At 43.2% G+C, this 20,484-nt stretch overlaps 1 protein-coding gene across 11 annotated transcripts in view; it reads left to right on the top strand.

The window, feature by feature from the left end:
* Nucleotides 1-20,484, top strand: part of Susd6 (sushi domain containing 6) — a 132,718-nt gene that overhangs the window by 36,582 nt on the left and 75,652 nt on the right. For 4 of the 11 annotated variants that reach the window (XM_039113292.2, XM_063262465.1, XM_039113293.2 and 1 more), the window contains exon 1: nucleotides 2,448-2,585. The exons of 2 other annotated variants lie outside the window; for them this stretch is intronic. The gene's annotated coding sequence lies outside the window, so the exon portion shown is untranslated. 11 annotated transcript variants of the gene reach the window in all.

Below are 20,484 nucleotides of genomic sequence, written 5' to 3' on the forward strand. Positions count from 1 at the left end.
AGGGAGTATTGGAAGTACTATAGGAGAAGTAGGAAGGAGGGAAGAAGTTGGCGAGCCAGTACTGGCCAGAGAGAAGAGGCCTAGACCCGTTCCCTTCCTGGCACTATGAAAGCAAAGGGAAATAAGTGTGGACGTGAAGGTAATGCAGAGCGCCCCAGAGGGACAGGAAAAGCACAGCCAAATGAGGAAGGGACATTCCAGGTAGGGGAGCAGATGGTGAGGTCTCAGAGGTGGGACAGGTGGTAGCTTGTTAGAGATGTGCCAGCAGGGTGGGGAGGCTTAGGTGACAGTCGTTCAGAGGGGTGATGTGATTGGATGTCTGCCAGACTGCGGAGAGCCCTGGATGCAATCTGTGCTGGAGGACTTTGTTCTCGGTTGGTGAACTCTGGTAGGTAGAGAGTGAGTAATGATACCGTTTCACAGTGTGAAGGGTGGCACGTGTCCCGTGAACTTCCCTGTTAGTGGCCAAACTGCCACACATGGCCAGAGACTCACCTGTCCCCTCGGCAGACATAACCTGTCTGCATCCCCACTTTTGCTTCTTTCTTTTTCCCATGCATCCTCCTGTTTGGCACTGCCCAGGCTCTTCTTTCCTCTTTCCTCTTGTCTTGTCTCTCGGGTCTTCCTGCTAGGATCACAAGTTTTAGTAAGCTTTTTTTTTTTTTTTTTTTTTTTTTTGAGACAGGATCTTGCTTTGTCGCTGAGACTAGCCTTGTATTTGGAATCCTCCTGCCTCAGCCTCTTTCCCTGGTGCTGGAGTTACAGGCCGTCCAGATCCTGCCAGGCTGATGTTTTCCAACCCCAATGGTCTGTCTGGGCAGGTGTAGCTCCCTCAGACTGGGTAAGTGGGCAGGATGCCAGGTGTCTGTTTTTCCCAGAGGACCAAAGGGAAAAAGGTAAGAAATGTATCAGGGGTTTCTCCTAGGCCCAAGGGGGAGAGCTTTCTTTTTCTTTTTTTTTTTTTTTTTTGGTTCTTTTTTTTTTTGGAGCTGGGGACCGAACCCAGGGCCTTGCGCTTCCTAGGCAAGCGCCCTACCACTGAGCTAAATCCCCAACCCCGGGTGAGAGCTTTCAAGAGTGGTCCTCTACCTGTGAGTTGGGACCGTGGAAGGGGCTGAACATGACCCTTTTCACAGGGGGCTCCTAAGTCCATCAGATAATATAGATCTTTACATTATGATTCATAATAGTGCCAAAATTACAGTCATGAAGTAGCAACAAAAAATGGTTTTATGGTTGGGAGTCTCCTCTCCACAACACAAGGAACTGTATGAAGGGGATCACAGCGTTAAGGTTGAGACCCACTGCTCTAGAGGATGGCTGTGTTGTTGTGGAGGTAAATCAGAGCACCTTTATGGGATGCTTTCTAGGTGAAAGGCCCTGAGGTGTAACTTTGTTCAAAGTTCATCTGGCAAAAGAAGAAGAAACAAAACAAAACAAATCCCAGCCCCCACCTCCATCCCAGTAGATCTTAGGTAGGGCACTTGCCTAGAAAAAAAGAAAAGGAGCTAACAGGCCTGCTTAACTTATGAACCACTGATTTTCAAGAAGGAGTGCTTCCATATTTATTGAGCACCTCTGAGGCAGGCCAAGTACAAAGATCTAGGCACAAAGAGTCTTACTTTCCACTCTCATGTGGCCACCCCTCTGTAGTGAGAGGTCACTGTTAAATAGATGCAGCTGGGCAGTGCTCACTTTGCTCACCCGGGGGTGCTCATCTTAATGTATTTAAAAGCCACTTAAGGAGGCCCAGAAGCAGAGCAAAGCTAGGAGCCCTCCCTGGAATGTCTGTTTCCTCAATTTGAGATCTGCCAGGTGCTTTGGACAGCGCAGACATAGCATTCAGGGACATCCATTAAAAAGGTTCCCGAAGCCCACCCCAGCTTTATAGATTCAAAATGGCCGGATCTACATTTCCACACCCCCTAAGCCCCGTCGGGGCACTTTTGAGGTAGCTAAGTTTACACACCTTAACCTAGAGTACTGGGGAGATAATAACCTGCTTCAGAGATAGGTCAAGTAAACGATTCAAGACCTAAATGGGCAACGTGTGTGGAAGAGGCTCTCAAATAGCAAATGACAGTAATTAAAACATCCAAACAATAACAGTAAAAGAACCGGAGGCTAACTAGAGTCAGTATTAAGCCAGAGCAGTACCAGCCACTGTCTCTTTAAGGTTCCCCCAGCAACCCCCCCCAGGGGCGTGCCAGACAAGGTCAGAGGCGCGTGCGCGTGACTCCTCGGGGCGGTCCCAGCGGCGCGACGCCTGCGCTTGTTGCGTGCGTGCCTGGCCCCGCCCAGGCCTCGTCCCAGCCCTTCCCCCTCCGCGGGGCCTCCCCCGCCCGCGCTGTACAGCTGGGCCAGTGACGCTGGCGCAGCCACCGCCGCGTTCCATCCTCTGGAGTCGGTCACAGCTCGCGTCCTCCTCCTCCCTCAGCGCCCGGCAGCGTGAGACAGACCAGGGCACGCGAGGCGTCGCGGGGACCCGACAAGGAGTGCAGGCGGGCGCGCGCAGCGGCGGAGCGAGTTTGGCGGCGCGGGAGCTGCTAGCGTTCCCTTCCCGGAGGTCTCGGCGCCGCTCCCGGGTGAGTTGTCACCGCCGCCCGGGCCGGAGGGCCGGCTTTGTGTCAGCAGCGCGCGGGGCCGGTTGTCAGGGCACGGGCGGGCACGCACTTCGTCAGGGACGCGGGCCTCTGCGCGACCGCCGGCTCCCGCTCCGGCCGGTGTCAGCGCTGCTAGCCGCGTTGGGCCGCTCCGAAGGCGGCGTGGCTGTACCGGTGCTGGTGCCGGAGACCGGAGGATCAGATCGGGCTTGGCTGAGCGCGCTTGCAAGGCGGAGGCCCTTTCGCCCAGCGAAGCGGCGGTTCCGCACAGCGGGACAGGCTTGGCTGAGGTGGGTTTCCTGAGGAAATCTTGCAGCCGCTCGCCTGTGCGCGTGAGCGTTCTGGAGCCCCAGCGCCTGGTCGCCTCTTCAGTCGCAAAAACTTTTCTTATTATGTGGACCGAAACTCGCCGAAGCCATTTCCTGTTTTGGTTTGTTTTTAGTGCAACTACATATATAGGCTTTCTTGTGAGACTGATGAACTTTCTTTCTTGTGAGACTGATGATCCCTCACGGGACAGCCAGCGGGTGGAAAAACTTACCTGTAACGGAATTGAGAGGGCAGCAAGGCCCAGGATCCTAAAGAAGCATCAAGTTCATTGGGAATTTAATGTTCGTTCAGCAGAGGCCTAATGTTGTTGCCGCACACTTCTATGGTGACAAGGCAGTATGCTGCCCTTTGTTGCTCTTGCTGATTGGGGTTTGAAGTGCTCTGTACAGAGAGGTGCGGAGGCATCCTTTTCGGTTGAGCCGTGGGTGTTTTCTCCCTTGTAGATCTGCAGTGTCTTGCCACTTTTCACAGTGATCAATTCGGCTTTTGGTGTTAGAATCCCTTTTGGTGTTAAAAAAAAAAATCTCTCTCACACACACACACACACACACACACACACACACACACACTTTTTTTGTGCTCTGGGAATTCGACACCCAGGCTGTCACCATCTAGTGCAGACTAGTAGAGACATGCCCTTGGCACTGACTTCTTAGTTTTCTGAGCTTTGCATTTTTCATTTCATTCAAGTACATAGGAGAACTGTCTTGAGTTGGAGGTTGATTCCTGTACTTCAGTAAAGGAATAATTTCATAGAGCAGCCATACTGTGAAAAACTTTTTTTTTTTTTTTTTTTTTGGTTCTTTTTTCCGGAGCTGGGGACCGAACCCAGGGCCTTGCGCTTCCTAGGTAAGCGCTCTACCACTGAGCTAAATCCCCAGCCCCGAAAAACTTCTTGAGGGTTTATTGTGTACCAAGCTAAATTTATTTAGCGTGTGTGAATTCGAGTGTGTGAGCTTGTACACACACACACACACACACACACACACACACACACCCCATGATGCTGGTGAGGAGGTCAAAGAACAAATTGCAGGAGCCAGTATTCTACCTCCCAGCGATTGAACTCTGGTACTCAGGTCTGGTGATGAGTGCTTCTACACACACTATCTCACTGGCCCAAGTTTCACTTTTGATCTCATTTAATAATATTTGAGGAAGGTGGATATTATCCTTATTTTTCCAGTTGAGGCAGAAGCTATGCAAGTTAAAATAATGTAAGACCACAAACGTAAGTTCTGGAGTGAAGGAGATCCTTCTCAGAGCACTGAGAGGCTGTTTCTTTAACTATAAGCACCCCTAACTCTAGTCATGGTAGGTTACACAATACAACTTGTTCACCTCTTTTTTTTTTTTTTTTTTTTTTTTAATTTCATGTCATACACAGTATTTGATAGTTGTTGCCTGGATTTATAGATACTGGGATGATTAAAACTGAAACCAGACAGATCTTCATGGTGCTCAACTTCTAAGTTAGTTTACTTTGGTTTATGGTAGTTTTCATTACCGTTTGCTGCTTAAGCAACTTGTACCTATTAAGTTAAAAGAAAGAACTGAGGGGTTGGGGATTTAGCTCAGCGGTAGAGCGCTTGCCTAGGAAGCACAAGGCCCTGGGTTCGGTCCCCAGCTCAGAAAAAAAAAAAAAAAAGAAAGAAAGAACAGTTACCCGTTTGAGATGGGATTCCTGTCTCCAGAGGGACTCTGGATATTGTAGTAGGAATGATAGACGAAAAAAGGTCCTCACCTACTGCTATAGAAAGGGCTCAGGGAATGTGGTCCTGAGAGCAAAGCCACCAGATGTCAGTTTGACTTGCTGCAGCTTCTCCAGAGCCAGCATGCAGGCTCACTGAAGAGAAAGCCAGGTAAAAAGGTGCTGCAGCCTGGCTGGGGGCAATACCTCAGCACTCTGTGGTTTCCTGGCTGGTCTCCATGGTATGGTGATTGAACTGGAGCTCTTATGTAATGATGCATCTTCTGACAGGGGATTTCCTCTGCTGTTTCTGGGGCCTCAGTTCCTGCTTTGCTGCTTCCTCCACACACATATGAACATGTGCCCTCCAAAGGTACTAATTCATTTGGCTTCTAAAAGTAAGACTTTTTACAAGTTTATTATCGCTAGAAAGCATTATTTTGCACACATTATGTTTGTCCATTTCTCACATTAAAACTTGCTTTTGGTTGTGCATGTCTGTAATCAGCATTGGGTGGGAGGGGGAGCTGAGGTAGGAGGGTCACGAGTCCTAGCTAGCCTGGATACACACACAGTAAAACCCTGTGTCAAAAATCAGATGATTAAAAAAAAAAGACACCCTTGACCACCAAAACATCCTTAACTCTCATTCCATACTTTTCCTTATGCTTTTTCTGCATTTTTAGCTCTCTTGACAACTGCTCACTACTGGTATCCTCTGTAGGCTTAGAGAAATAATAAAGTATCTTAAAAATTCAGAAAGGGAGCTGTAGAGATGGTTTAGTGATTAAGTGCGTGCTGCTCTTGCCGAGGACTGGAATTTGATTTTTGTTGCCCAGCCAGCTCACAGCCACTCATAACTTCACAGTTTTAGGGTGCTTGATGTCCTTTTCTTGGCTGAATGCATACAGACGCTTACGCATAATTAATTAAATCTTAAAAGTTTTGTTGAGACTGGACATGGTGGTGAATGCCTTCAGCTCCAGCGCTGGGAGGCAGAGGCAGAGTTTGAGGCCAGTTGGATCTACATAGTGAGTTCTAGGACAGCCAGAACCAAAAAAGTGTCACCTTGTCTAAAAACAAAGAGAAAAGTTAAAAATTCAGTCAGGAACATGATTTTCCTTCTTTCAGTACCAAACAGGTGATTTGGGAGAATTAAGTAGAACCGCTTGCTGGTTATGAAGGAAAGCCAGAGAGCACATTGGGTGCTTGTGTTTTCCCTCGCTTTACTCTTTACCAGGTGACAGTTCATGAGAGCAAGTGGCAGGTCCTTGGTTACCTGCCTGCCACACGTAAAACATTTTACTGAGCTCTTGGATTGGCATGTGGTCTAGTGGAACTGATGAACAAACTTCATTTCTCTTCCTCTGTGTGTCTTGAACTTGTGAGATTCCTGCTGAGAACATTCTGTTAAGTAATAGGAGAATGGAGGAAAAGAGCAGATGAAGAAATAACATAGTTTTTGGCACCCCCCCCCACACACACACTTTAAAAGCAAGAATTGCTGTGTTGATTTGAATGTGAAGATTGACATTTGGGTTAAGGGCAAACATTGAAACAAAATATGTTGACAAGAAATTCTTTTGGTTTCTTTGAAGAGTGTATCTATGCCAGATCACTCTCTGTCTTGGTCCATTTTCTGTTATTGTAACAAAGAACCCAAGATGTGGTAATTCATTAAGAAGAGAAGGTCATTTGGCTCACAGTTCTGGAAACCAGGAAGTTGAAGGGCTTGACACAGGTGTCTTGCATCATAACAGGGCACAGGGTATCTATCACATGGTAAAAACTTGGCAACTTGAGTCTCTTCCTGTCAAGTCAGCATGGAAGCCCCACCCTCAAGGCCATCTAATCCTAGTTACCTGCTAATGTATCCATCCACCTTCTAGTCCTACCTCCAAGTAGAATTAATACATGAATTTGAGGATTTTCTAATACTTGGACTTAAGACATGTTCAAACCATGTAGTGGAGAGGCGGATCTTGTTTTTTTGTCTTTTTTTTTCTGAGCTGAGGACCGAACCCAGGGCCTTGGGCTTGCTAGGCAAGTGTTCTAAGGCCACTGAGCTAAATCCCCAACCCCAGGAAGGAGGATCAAGGTTAACTTGTGGGCTTAGTGAGACCTTGTTTCCAAAACCAAAAAGCTAATCAAAGCCAGAACATCTACATATGTAATAACAATGAGTCTTCTTCTAATTGAGTGGTTTTTAGAAAATTCATGTTCATAGGTGTATGACCACATTGTAGGATGCTTAAAAAGTTAAAGCAGTGAGAAATACTGTGGTGTATGTGGGAGGCTGTTAGCTTGCTGATGGGAAGGAAGAATTCAGCTTAGGATGGGTGCTTGAGGCTTTGTGAAGAGTATTTGAAGCTGTTGGGTCTTGACACCAGGAAGCAGTCAGGCAAACCTTGAGGTGACAGACCTTGGGTATGAAAATCTATTTTCTATATCATGGCTAAGATTCAAGTAAGTAGAAATTGTTTCTCTGGTTGATGTATGTTCATGAGGATTACCCTGTAAGAATCTTTTCTGTGAGAAAGGAGAGGTCTGGCAGGCTCCTGTCACCTTCTATCCTCGTGTCAGTGCTTGCCTGCCCCCGTTCAATCTTGGGGGTGGGATCTGGGAGCCAGCAAAGTTCCTTCCTTTGTTCTTTTATCTTCTGGTTCTCCGCTGGGTATAAAGGTCTCTAGAACCTGGTAGATCTGGAAGTGGTGTTGAGCTGGGCTGCTGTTACTCCCAAAAGGCTAACTGCTACTCCCAAGGTTGAGGGACAGTTGAATCTGTGAAGGTACTAGGTTTAAGAGTAGCAGGGAGCACAGCAGTTGTAGTGAGAACTGAGTGGGGTTTCAGACTCTCGTGTTATCTATGATGTATCTCCCTCCTGGAAATATCTGAGAGCTGCATGCCAAGAATTCATGGAGTACTCCCGAAACAGGGTATTAGTAAATCATTCTCAAGCAGAAGCAGACGTTCTTGCCTGGTAATGTGGCCAGTGTTGAGAATGCTCTAAAATTACCTGGTAGCTGTGTGTCCTGATATACCCCCTCCAGAGTAAGCAGTTGGTACAAGTGTTTTGTTTTTATTTTTATTTTTTGTGACTTAGGAAATTAGCTTGGGATTCTTCATGACAGCAGCAGATTCAGTGCTTGTGCAGACTGACAGGTCTTTATTTCTTGAATCTTTTATGTTGAAAAGAAAATAATTCAGGATTCTTTTTTCCTCTAGTTGGGGATTTGGAGCAAAACCTCAAGAGAAGAGATTTGAATAGGGACTCTTCTAAACTCCCTTTTCTTACCAACTTTTCTTCAGGAGGAACATGTATCTAATCTGCCTAAATTCAAATTGCCACCAGTATTGACATGCCTATGCACTACAGAAGTTAAAATCAGAGTGGAATTACCTTTATGTAGACTCTTTGCTGAAGTTCTCTTTGGGTGAACTAGGTTTTGGCTTTTGATTAGTCTGTGAATGAAAGTGGCTTCTGGGTATTACGCTAGTTCAATTCTTCTCCTTTGGGTTGCTCTCAGTAGATCTCTGGGAACTAAGTGGATGGAATTCGGAAAAGGGAACCAAGAGGCTGAGTTGCTTATTTTCGTCTTAAATTGTGATTGTCTCTGCAGACTGAGGGAAGATTGAGGGGGATTTTTTTCCTTTAATTGACATTAAAGTGGAAAAAGATTATAGACAAGTTATAGAATATACAGATCAAAATAAAATAATCATTGTGTAATCTAACATGTCTTTTCTGTATATTCTGTTTCTTTCATCTTTTCTGGTAGACCCTAAACATCGAGTTTTGAATTTTGTTTTTTTCTCAGCATTGTTCCATAACCATTTTCCCATGACTCATCCTTAATAGTTCAAATGGCTTCATATGGTAATATATATATATATATATAATATATATCGATCATTTCTAAGTTTACTCAAGGAGATTTTTTTGGCATTCAGCATTTTACTTTGTCATGTGCCTTTTTAAAGAAGTAGTCTTGTTGGCTTATAACTTACATATCATAAAAATTTACCCATGTAGCTTCTTTTACCTAGCATGCTTTTTGCGGTTTGTGTTATAGCATGTATCTGTACTTTATTTGTTCATCACTGAATAGTATTTCTTTGTATAGATGTACCATTTTTAAATTTTTCTTATTTTTTGAGACAAGGTCCCACTATGTAGCTCCGGCTGTCCTGGAAATCAATTTATAAACCAGGCTGGCCTTGAATTCACAGAGTTCTATTTGCTTCTGCTTCCTGAGTGCTGCCACCATACCCAGTCTATGCCATTGTCTTTATGCATTAATTGATGGACATTTGCATAAACAATGCAGCTGTTTTTAGTGTATTTGTGGGGTTGTATAAGATCTAATTTTAGGCTACTTTCATCTGTTTTCTCTGTACGTTTACCTACTTGGACATTTCATGCTATTGTAATTGTGATATGGATAGGTAGTCTTTAATAACTGGCTTCTTTTACTTCCGTTTTTTTTCTTTTTAATGTGTGTGGCTGTTTTGCCTGTGTACCATATTCATGCAGTACCCTCAGAGGCCAGAAGATGGTGTTAGATCTCCCGAGGCTGGAGTTACAATCAGTTGTGGGCCACCTTGTGGGTGACAGAATAGAACCTGAGTCCTCTGGAAGAACAAACGATGTTCTTAGCTGCTGACCCATCTCTCCAGCCCCACTTCCTGTTGTTAAGATTTATTGGTGCTGCACCGTTTGTCTGTGCTTCAGTCCCAGTTTATGGCCAACCACACCTTATCGGCTGATGGACATTTGCATTGCTTCCACTTTGGGTTTTGAATAATGTTGCCAAGAACATTGTTTTCTTTCCTTTTTTCCTTTTTAAATACAGTCGAGTATTCTAGGCTGGCTTTGAGGTCCTCCTGCTTCAGCCTCCCAAGTCCTGAGATTATAGGCATGTGATACCACAGTTAGCTAAAAACATTCTTGGGTAAGTTTTTGTGTGGACATATATTTTTCTTTCTTGAGGCTTTTCATCATTAGATGTGATCTGTGGTTCTCAGAAGCCTTTGCTTTCCTTGTAACAGTTGTCCTGAAGTTCTGTGTACCTGCTGGGGAGTCAAACCTCAAGGTAGGGAAGATGACAAGCATCTGTGAGGGAACATGCAGGTCTGAGGAACTGTGCTCTTTAGAGCAGCTCTCACAGTCCTCATACAGGTGGACTTTGGCTACAGCTGAGTTAGAAAAAGAAAAAAGATCATCAGGCCAGACACCAGAAGGAGCAGATGGTGCTGCCGAGAGTGTCATTTCCTCTGTGGGATTTAATTCTGAGCATTTACATCACACTAGCCATCTTACTGGAATAATGGAATGGCTTCTCTCTCCTTTTACCCTTGTCCTAATTGGAACTAGACTTTATGATCAACAGCAGGTTTTGCTGTTTCTTGTTTCTAGATCATTACTAAAAGCTTTTGAAACTGCACACTTACAAATCATATTGTTGTTTTATCTGAATGTCAAGACAGTTTCTTTCTAGAGAAATAGAGGGTAGGGCACATGCCCTCCAAGACAGACAAAAATGGGGTACCTTAGTTAGCCTTCTCTGGGTTCCTATATCTAGAACCAAGCCAAAGATGAGTCCTTCTGGAAAGCTTTTCAGATGTATGTATATAAATATTTATGAATGCAGCTATAATTTACCTGGTAGAGTTCATTGTCTAAAATGTTGCTATTTGAAGTAGGCCCTATTGTTTATACAAGTTCTATTCCCAAGTTCTAGAGTTTCAAGAGGCCCAGCAAGGAGTCAAATTATTTTTAATTGTATTTATTTATTTTGAGGCAAAGTCTAGCTCTCTGGAACTCACTATGTAAATTAGGCTGACCTAGAATTCTCAGAGATTCACTTGTCTTTTTTTTTTAAGATTTATTTATTTATTTTATGTATATGAATGCTCTGTTTTCATGCACATCAGCAGTGGGAATCAGAATTTGTTATAGATGGTTGTGAGCTACCATGTGGTTGCTGGGACTTTGGGACTTGAGATCAGGACTTCTGGAAGAGCAGCCAAAGCACTTAATCCACTGAGCCATCTCTCCCTTCTGTTTGCTTTGTTGTTGTTTTTCCAAACTGGATTTCTCTATGTAACAGCTCTGGCTTTGTAGACCAGGTTGGCCCTGAACTCACAGAAATGCCCCTGCCTGTGCCTCCCAAGTGCTGGGATAAAAGATATTAGTGCACCACCATGCCTAGTTCCTACCTGCACTCTTGGGATTAAAGGGATGTGCCACCACACTGGCATACAATTTCTGTCTGTAGATAGGTTTCTTGATTCCATGTGGTTCTTGTGCAGCAAACAAGTATATGAAGAGAAACTGTAGTTTCATTAAACTTGGAAGACCTGGACTTTGAATTCTGAGATCTTCTTTACCTCTTATAGAAAAGAAAAATGAGAACTGGAGGCTTAAGGATCAATAGAGAAGCCAAGTTCCTGCCCCAGTTAGATCACCTTGTCACTTTGTTCTTGTCCTCTGGGCCTATGTTTAGAAAGTATGTTGGGGGGGCTGGAGAGATGGCTCAGTGGTTAAGAGCAGTGACTGCTTTTCCAGAGGTCCTGAGTTCAATTCCCAGTAACCCCATGGTGGCTCACAACCATCTGTAATGGGATCTGATGCTTTCTTCTGGTGTGTCTGAAGACAGTGATAGTGTACTTATATATAATAAATAAATCTTTAAAAAAATGCTTTCTTAAAAGAAAAGAAAGGAAGTATGTTGGGGCCTCAACCAAGTTTGTGATTCATATTACTTTGTTTTGTCCTGAATAAACTCATGTTCTTTTATGGTGTGTTGTTGTTTTTGAGACAGGATATGCTTGTGGTACTGGGATAAAACCCAGGGCTTCACGAATGCTCACATTCTATCATCTGAGCTACCCTAGCATCTGCAGTAGTGGTTTTGAGTTTTAATTGTGAACAACAAAGGGGAATGTGTCTTTACAATGTTTGAAGGAATACTTTAAAAAAGAGACTAATTTTATTTGTTTGAAGAATACTTCAAAAAAGACAGTTTTTATTTATTTATGCATGCACATGTGAATTCGTGTGCCCACATGTTTGTGCTTACTTGAGTGCAGGCACCCATAGAGGCCAGAAAAGGATGTTGAACCTCTGACCCTGGAATACAGGCGATTGTGAGCCATCCAGTGTGGTTGCTGAAGATCATTCTCTGGTCCTCTGCAAGAGCAGTACACACTCTTAACTCCTGAGCCATCTCTCCAGCCCTAGGGAATACTTTTCTTAAAATGGGTACAGTTGCATGACAGCTAGGCTTCTTAACTTTTTTTTTCCCCTGTGCTGTGCTTGTGTGTGTGTGTGTGTGTGTGTGTGTGTGTGAGAGAGAGAGAGAGAGAGAGAGAGAGAGAGAGAGATTCAGAAATGCCACTTGACTCCAGGCCACTGGATTGTGTTCTCTGTTGTTTTTATTTTCCTTAGGTCCTCCAGGTGAGACAGTGGCAGGTGCTGTTAGCATCCTAGATGTGGTAAAATTACGTGAAGATTGGGAGTCAGCAGTCATCTGGATGAATCCTACACCCTCATCTCTTTATTTATTACCTATTCTGCCTCCCCACCCTAAACTCTTCCTCCTGACAACTGCTTCATAACTGTGGGTTTACTATATGTGCAGTCAGTCATCCACTTAAAGGCAACGTGAGCACAGGTCTGAAACCGTAAGTCTCTAGTCAGCTAGGAAAAGCTCTATGTTTTCATTTTCCCTATCCCTGAAAGCTAGTGAACAATGTTTTGTATTTGGTGGGTGTTGTTGTTTTGTTTGGTGTTTTGATGGCATTTTTAGACCATTAGTGAATGGTATGCTGACTGGTTATTTCTCATCCTCCTGCAGGTAGGCCATCTGCTGTAGGAAGGCCATCTTCTTCCCTGTTTATTCCAATGGGGATTTTGCTTGTTACACAGCAGGATAGCAAGAAAAACAGGCTCTGGGTTTCATAAGAATTTGTTGACTCATCTTTTTCCTGTTTACGTGTATCCTCAGGTTACAATAACTTATGAGCTGATCATCAGTTTAGGTTTTGGACTGGTAAGAGGCAGGTAGTTACTGCAGAAACCAAGAAGTAAATCTGGATATTTACTTGGCATGTAGTGAATACATGGCTGGGTGCCTTATATACATTTTGTTTATTTGTTTGTTTTGAGACAGGGTCTCACGTGTAGCTACTCTAGCCCTGACTGACCTGGAATTCACTATGAAGACCAGGCTGGCCTTAAACTCAAAGAGACCTGCCTGCCTCAGCTTCCAAAGTGCTGGGGTTAAAGGTGTGCTTCATTATGCCTGGCTTGTTTCTGTTTTCTTTCTTTTTTGTTTTTGTTTTGTTCTGTTTTATTTTATTTTGAGACAGGGTCTCTGTGTAACCTTGCCTGTCCTGGAACTCGTTCAATAGACCAGTGCTGGGATTGAAGGCAAATGCCATCATTGCCCACTGCCTGGCTTTGATTGTTTTGTTATTGTTTTATTTCTATTTTTGTTTTTGGGACAGAGTGGATCTATGTAGTCTTGGAGCTTGATCTGTAGATCAGGCTGGTCTCAAACTCACAGAGAGCCTGTTGCCCCCCCCCCGCGCCCCCCTCCCCCAACTAAAGGCACATGCCACCATGCCCAGCCAATATATATAGTGCTAAGAAAACAAAATGATCACAATACTTGCCTGCATGTATCAGTATAGGAGAATACCTAGGAGTTAACTTGAAGGACTCTGTTGTATATGGTTGACACAAAGCCTTAATGCTCTGGCTTTGTCAATGGGTTCTGTATATTGGGCTTACATCATGCTTGGTTTATATGGTACGGGGAATTGAACCCAGGGCTTTGTGCATGCTTTGTGTGTCCTCTACCAAATAAACTATGTTCCAAGCCTTACACTGTCTTTATTTTCTGTTGAGAGAGAAACAGCCAGAATTTGGGAGAAAGGGATAGATAGAAGCGGTGTGTACTCCACAGGCACTTCTCCCCCTCAGTATGCCAAGTCTTCATTTTTTACTATTTATTTGATTTCAGAGACAGGGTCTCACTATATAGTTCATTCAGCAAGGGCAGTCAAAACAAACTTTAGGGGGCTGGAGAGATGTCTTATCAGTTAAGAGCACACTGTCTGCTATTCCAGAGTACCTGAGTTAAATTCACAGAACCTACATGGTGGCTCACAGCCATCTGTAACTCCAGTCCCAAGGACCTAAAACCCTCTTCTAACCTCTGTGGGCACCAGGCACATACATAGTGCACAGACATACATGCAAGCAAAACACCTATACACATAAAAGTAATAAAATATTTTTTAAAAAGACTACAGGATTCTTTAAGTGTTATGGTTGAAAACAAAATAGGTATGTCTGCTAATTTTAGGTCCGAGTTTTGTTTCTGCAGGCCTGTTGGGTTTTGTAGAAGCCTTTATAGATATCAATCTTGCCCTAAAACTAGTTTATATATTTGTTTTTGCAGCTTGAAGGAATGAATATATATATATATATATATACATATATATATATATTTTTTTTCCAGCACTGAATATGAATTCAGTTGTAGATAGGGAACTAATACAGGGTGACTTGTTTCTTTAGAAATGAAATTATTCTTTAGAAATGGATAATTTGTTGGTGCTTCTCATTGTCCTGTGGATGCTTGTCTAAAGGCATGTTTGCTTTTAGGAATATAGGTAGAGAGTGGTAGCGTGAGCAGATGTCAGAGCCATTGGTAGCAGCTTTAAGGAAGATAGAGATAGGGTGGTGCTAAGGTGACAAGGTAAGGAATTCTTTGAGTAATGTGTCTAAACTCATGTGTTAATTATACAAGAATTTATTGAGTGCCCTCTCCCAGACTCTTTGCAGCACAGTTTAATACTTAACAATGCATTATTTGAATTATTCTCTGGTGTTCTAGTTAGTCTTACACATTTCAAACCCCTTTAAATTTCCCTTCTTTACAATATGGGCTAGACATCTATATTAACAAATATTGCAGCAAAACCTGCAAAAATGCTGCATTTTACAGGTTCTCACATAAAACATTTTATTTAAAATATATTTGCCCTTCATAATCTTAGGGTTTTTTCATCTGTTGGTTTAGCTAACCTTACACTGACAATTTGGAAGGAGAAAACTGTATCCGTATTGGCCAACATGTAGACTTTTTTCTTGTTACTCTATAAACAATACAGCCTGACTATTATTTGCACAGCATTAGGTCTTATAAGTAATCTAGAGATGATTTAATGTATATGATTTAAGGTATTTATAAGTAACTACTGTGCTGTTTTTAAATAAGTTACTTAAATATCCTCAGATTTTGATATTCAAGGGTGTCTTGGAACCAATAATTTTTGTGACTACCAAGGAACAGCTGTACTTAAATTTTAGTTCTGGTATACAAATGGGAAAAGCAAAACCTTTGCAATTAGTTGAAATTTTTTAAAAATAGTTTATATTATGTGTATGAGTATTTTGCCTACATGTATGTATGGGTCACCTATATGTGTTGGACCCTGAGAGATACGAAGAGGGCATTGGATTCCCCTGGATCTGGAGGGAAGTTAAAGATGGTTATAAGCTGCCAGGTAGTTCCTGGGACTTGAACCTAGGTCCTCTGTAAGAGTAGCAAGTGCTCATGACCCTTGCCCATCTCTCTCCCTTCCCTAAAGGCATTCAGCAGCTCCTGTACTTATATAATTGGGATGCTGATTCAGCCTTAACTCCAGCATTGGTAGCTCTTGCTGGGAAATGGAACCTTCCAGGGATTTTAGATCCATAACACACACTGCTGAGTAACAGCAGTGTAATAGCAGCAGCTCCTTTGCTGCTCAGCACAGAAGTCCCAGACTCAGTATTTATGTTTTTGTATACTGATGGGACTGGGGAGGTGACCCAGCATGTTGGGGAGCTCAAACCTGCTTGTAATTCCAGCTCTCGGGTGATCTAGCACTGGTACTCAGACATGTGCATACCTGTGTTCCCACCTCCAATACACACAACACACAGATACACACTAAAAATGATGAAAATAAATTTGAAAAATGTGAATGTGTCTATAATTTGAAAAGGCAGCCATAATATCCTTTGGAAGAATGTTTCCATATAATACAAAAGTTTTTTTGTTTTTGTTTTTGTTTTGTTTTTTGGAGGAGGAAAGTCCCCAGAGACAGAAATACTATCTCAAAATCTATGTGGTTGACCTGTCAGAGAGGAGTGAAACAAAGCAGAGAGTCTGAGCTCATTAGGTTCCAGACACTGCCTTGAGGATTTTGAGTGGCTCGGCAAGCTCACCCCAAGTTAGGTATGTTGGCATCTTGGTCCTGACTGTCCCTTTGCAGTCATCTGATTGACTCCTCAGCCTGGTGGAAGCTTCAGGGCTTTTGAAGACACTTTCTTCCTTTTGACGTTACCAGGAGGAAACCGGCATGGCCTCTGATGCCAAAGTATTGTCCTTTATGGTTTCCAGAAACTGGAGATGAGACCGGGCTGTAGGGACATCATAGAAGGTCTTGCTGGAGCTGTGGCAGCCTAGAATAGAAAGAATACGAGTGCCAGCGTTCTTGCACTAGAAATGGACTTGGGCAGCCTGCCTGCCTTTTCCATTTAGTTGGGAAAGTGGAGAAGTAAAACTGGCCGTAGGCCAGGTGCATTTTCCCTATTCCTCTATCCTTTGAGAAGGACAGTTATCTTTAGAAGAGAGTACTTAGGAGGCAGCAGAGAAGGTAGTGGCCTTAGAGCAACCTTGCTTCTCTTTCAGCTCTTCTGCTTCCCAGCTGTACGACCTGGAACAAATTGAACTTTGATTTTTCAGGGTTTTTAACATTTGTTTAGATGAGGTCACACTTATTATAGGCATCCATCCCTATGTCCAGCTGATCCTTCAGTTGTGTAGTTGATTTGTGAAATGGAACTGATGTTAATGTGATCTCTTGAAAGGTACCTTATTAACATATTAATGATTACCTGGGGATAGAACTCTAGATCATAAAGAGACAGTAATTTCATCTTCCTTTTCTCTTTTTTTTCTTTTTGAGACAAGTCTCTCTGTGTTTAACTCTGACACTCCTAGAATTTGCTGTGTAGAAGAGGCTTGCCTCAAACTCACAGAGCTTGCCTTCACCTCCAGAGGGATGGAATTAAAAGCGTGCACCACCATTCTTGACTAAACTATAATTTCTTTTTGGTTCTTTTTTTTTTTTTTTTTCGGAGCTGGGGACCGAACCCAGGGCCTTGCGCTTCCTAGGCAAGCGCTCTACCACTGAGCTAAATCCCCAACCCCTAAACTATAATTTCTTAAACTACTTTTCTGTGTTACTTGAATTATACACTAGTGGTATGTATAATTTGAATAACTTATTAAAACTACATTTAATAAGATTGGTATGAGAATCAAATGGACATATTTAAAGTGGAAGGGCACAGTTCTGATAACTAAAAGCTATTCAAATAGCAGTTTGGGAAAGATGTAATACAAGGAGCAGACCCATGCTTTCTCAGAGTTTTCTGAGGGCATGGCTGTGAGTAAGTCTCTTTCTAAGCCTCAGCTTCTTCAACTGAAAGTGGGAGTTAATATTTGCATGTACCTACCGTAGGCTGTGGGTTTTGAGGATCATATGAAGTAAGAAATGTACAGTGCTAGACTGGCATCCAGCACATGGGAAGTGTTCAGCTAATAATGTTGGTGCTGCCAGCTCTCATTCTTGTGCCTATGGGTTATAAAGCGAGGTGAGAATTACACTAGTTACTGAAGGTGAGACACAGAATGAATAGGTGACTTTGCCTCCCTTCTTTACATTCTCCCTCTCCCCCTCCTCGTCATCCTTGTCCTCCTCCTCCTCCTCTTCTTTTCTTTGACCTCCCTCATCCCCCCCCCCATTTCTTTTCTTTTCTTTTATGCTAGGACCTTGTTATGTAGCCACCTAGCATCATACCCAGAGGGCTTGGGTTACAGCGGAAATAGCCCTGATACCTCTGATGTCTGGAAACACCTGCTCTATCAGTGTATCAGGTCTTGGAGGTGTCTGCTCATGGCCAGGACTGTGGACAGTGTCATAGTAGAGCACCATTGGTCTGTCCTGAGAGGTTAACAAGACTCAAGCTTGGCCAAGTTTGAATCCTATTTTTTCCCCACTTTCTGTGGCAGATGGACCACATCCTGAATTATAGAGGGTGGGGCTTGTTTCCCTGTCCCCCTTTCCACATCTACTTTGCTACATGGCAGGCTCTCTATTATTGTCCTTGTTTGTACTTCAAGTTTCTGACCTATCAAGTTCAGAACATTCCAGTCTATCCTTCTCTGAAGTTTTTTTTTTTAAAGATTTATTTATTTTATGTATACAAATACAGCATGTAGCTGTCCTCAGACACACCAGAAAAGGGAGTCAGATCCTATTACAGATGGTTGTGGGCCACCATGTGGGTGCTGGGAATTGAACTCAGGTCCTCTGGAAGAGCAGTCAATGCTCTTAACCACTGAGCCATCTCTCCAGCCCCTAAAACTTTTTTTTTTAATGAACCAGATGGTTTTTCTAACAAAAATGACTGATGTTCTTGCCATCAGGATAAAATTAATCTGTAAATGTGGGATTGTGGGACTCTCCTGCTCTTGGAGCTCTGGTCACATGTAACATCTGTTCTTACCATATAGAGACTTAATGACTCTTCATTTCTATCCCTCTGATTACTCTCTTTTCCCAAGTAGGTCATTTGTAGGAGACAGGCGCAAAGTGACCAGGAGGTTGCTGTTAGGACTACAGAGATAACATTACAGAGTGAAGTCTCTCTTCTAGTGTGACTTTTGGATTTTCAAAGCTATGGCACCTTGAGTGATTCTATCTAAGTAGTAGAGTCAAGGAAGAAGGAAAATCCTCTGGGGAGTAGGACAGGATGTACTGTGTGGCACTGTGCTGGGTATTTTACCTGGCAAGCTTGTTTCACTTTATAGATCAGGACAGAAGGCTCAGCAGTATGGAATACTGTAATTTACTGTGCTGGAGCTAGAACCAGAGTTGCAGTGATTTCAGAGCTGGTGTTTCTTTTATGGTAGACAGAGTCTGTGGGATAGGAATATTGAAGCATTGAATGGGCTGGAGAGGGTGACAGAACAATTACCTGGAAGAAAAAGAGGGTAACACCAAGTAAGGGTGTTTGAGAGCGGATTGTTTAGATGAAGTAAATGGGAAGGAAAGAACAACAAAAACAGGCTAACGTAGAAGAAGAGAAGGGGTATATTTCTTGGGGTGAATGTGTACTGCTGGAGGACAGATCTTTTCTGAGGGGTGCTCCCTGGGGTTTGCTTGAGGCATAGAAGACCTGATAGGGAAGGTGCGGTTGAGCCCCTACAGGAAGCCTTTTGGTTCCTGGTATTTATAGATTGGCCTAAGCCCTGTAAAAGGCAATTCCCATTTCAATTAGCAAGGCAGCTTTATATGCATCTGAAACATGTATGGATCCCCATTTGGCCTGGTGGGAGGGCCTGTACAATGTCCCATTACATTAGCCTGACTCCCTACTGCTTCAGAGGTCATTTGTGCAGGGGGCAATCCTGACATTTCCCTCTGAGTGACCTCTGGCTGCTCCCTTCCCTTTCAGGAATGAGTTGGCGTCTGGCCTGGGAATAGTAGCCCTCTTGTCTGTTCTCAAGTTAGGAATGCCCAGGAATGATGATTCCTGTTTGTTCCCCATCCTCTGGCTACAGGGCTGGGGTTGTTCTGTTCATAGCCTGACAGCTCTGTAGTCAGTCTAATTTAACATGGATTTATTGAGTATCTGCTGGTGGGGGTGGAAGGATGTTTGTTTTGAGACAGAGAATCATATATATGAAGGTGGTTACAAACTTATTATATAATCAAGGATAACTTTAAACTTCTGATCCTCCTGCTTCCCTGCCAGGTTGCTGGGATTACAGGTTTACACTCTCATGCCCTGCTTATGTAGTGTGGAGTATTAAAATCAGAGCTTTGTATATTCTGAAATGCTCTACTGACTGAGCATTCGTATCCCTAACCCTCCGGTCCTCTTTTGACTTTTTATTTTGAGAAAGAGTCCAGTAAGTTGACCTTGGTTCAGTCTTGTAGCCCACGCAGGGCTTTGAACTTCCTCAGGCTTCCAGGTAGCTACTATAATAGGCCTGGGTTCCAGGCCTGGCTTAAAAATCTTGTCTGTGCTGGCATAGCTTGGAAGTATCAGAATCGGGCTGTCTGAACTCTTGGCCACATGCTGCAGCCCTGTAATAATCTAGTGAGCTCACATGTGGTGGAGATTTACTATTGCTGGCACAGAGAGCCACAGCCTTGAAGTGAGGGAATTTTTACTCAGGTTACAAACAAGTGAAGAGACCCCTGCAACATGCTTTATATTTAGAATTTTAAAGAAAACACCACTCCAAAACAAATAACAAAACTCCTTCTCTCTTAGCCATTTCTGTACAAGTTTTTATTAAGAGTGCTGAGTTGGATGGTAATTATCCAGTGTATCCATCTTTGGCAGTTAATTTCTAGAGAAATCAGGTTCATAAGAAAAGGCAAATGCTGGTAGATGCATATCTGTTAAGAGCTATCAGTTAGTATCTGATTTTTCATTCCATTTCATGTGTTAGTGCCTTTAAGAAATGTACTACCTATGACTTAAAGTTACTGTCCAGCTCATTTGCAGTTTAGGGAATTATTCATCTAGTGACTTATATTCCCAAATCTTTTTTATTTATTTATTTATTATTTATTTATTTTTCTTTTCTTTTTTTCGGAGCTGGGGACCGAACCCAGGGCCTTGCGCTTGCTAGGCAAGCGCTCTACCACTGAGCTAAATCCCCGACCCCTATATTCCCAAATCTTAAAAAGGCTTCAGAGCCCCCTTGTCACCTGAAG

Source organism: Rattus norvegicus, chromosome 6 (assembly GCF_036323735.1).
Source record: "Rattus norvegicus strain BN/NHsdMcwi chromosome 6, GRCr8, whole genome shotgun sequence".
Taxonomy (NCBI): domain Eukaryota; kingdom Metazoa; phylum Chordata; class Mammalia; order Rodentia; family Muridae; genus Rattus; species Rattus norvegicus.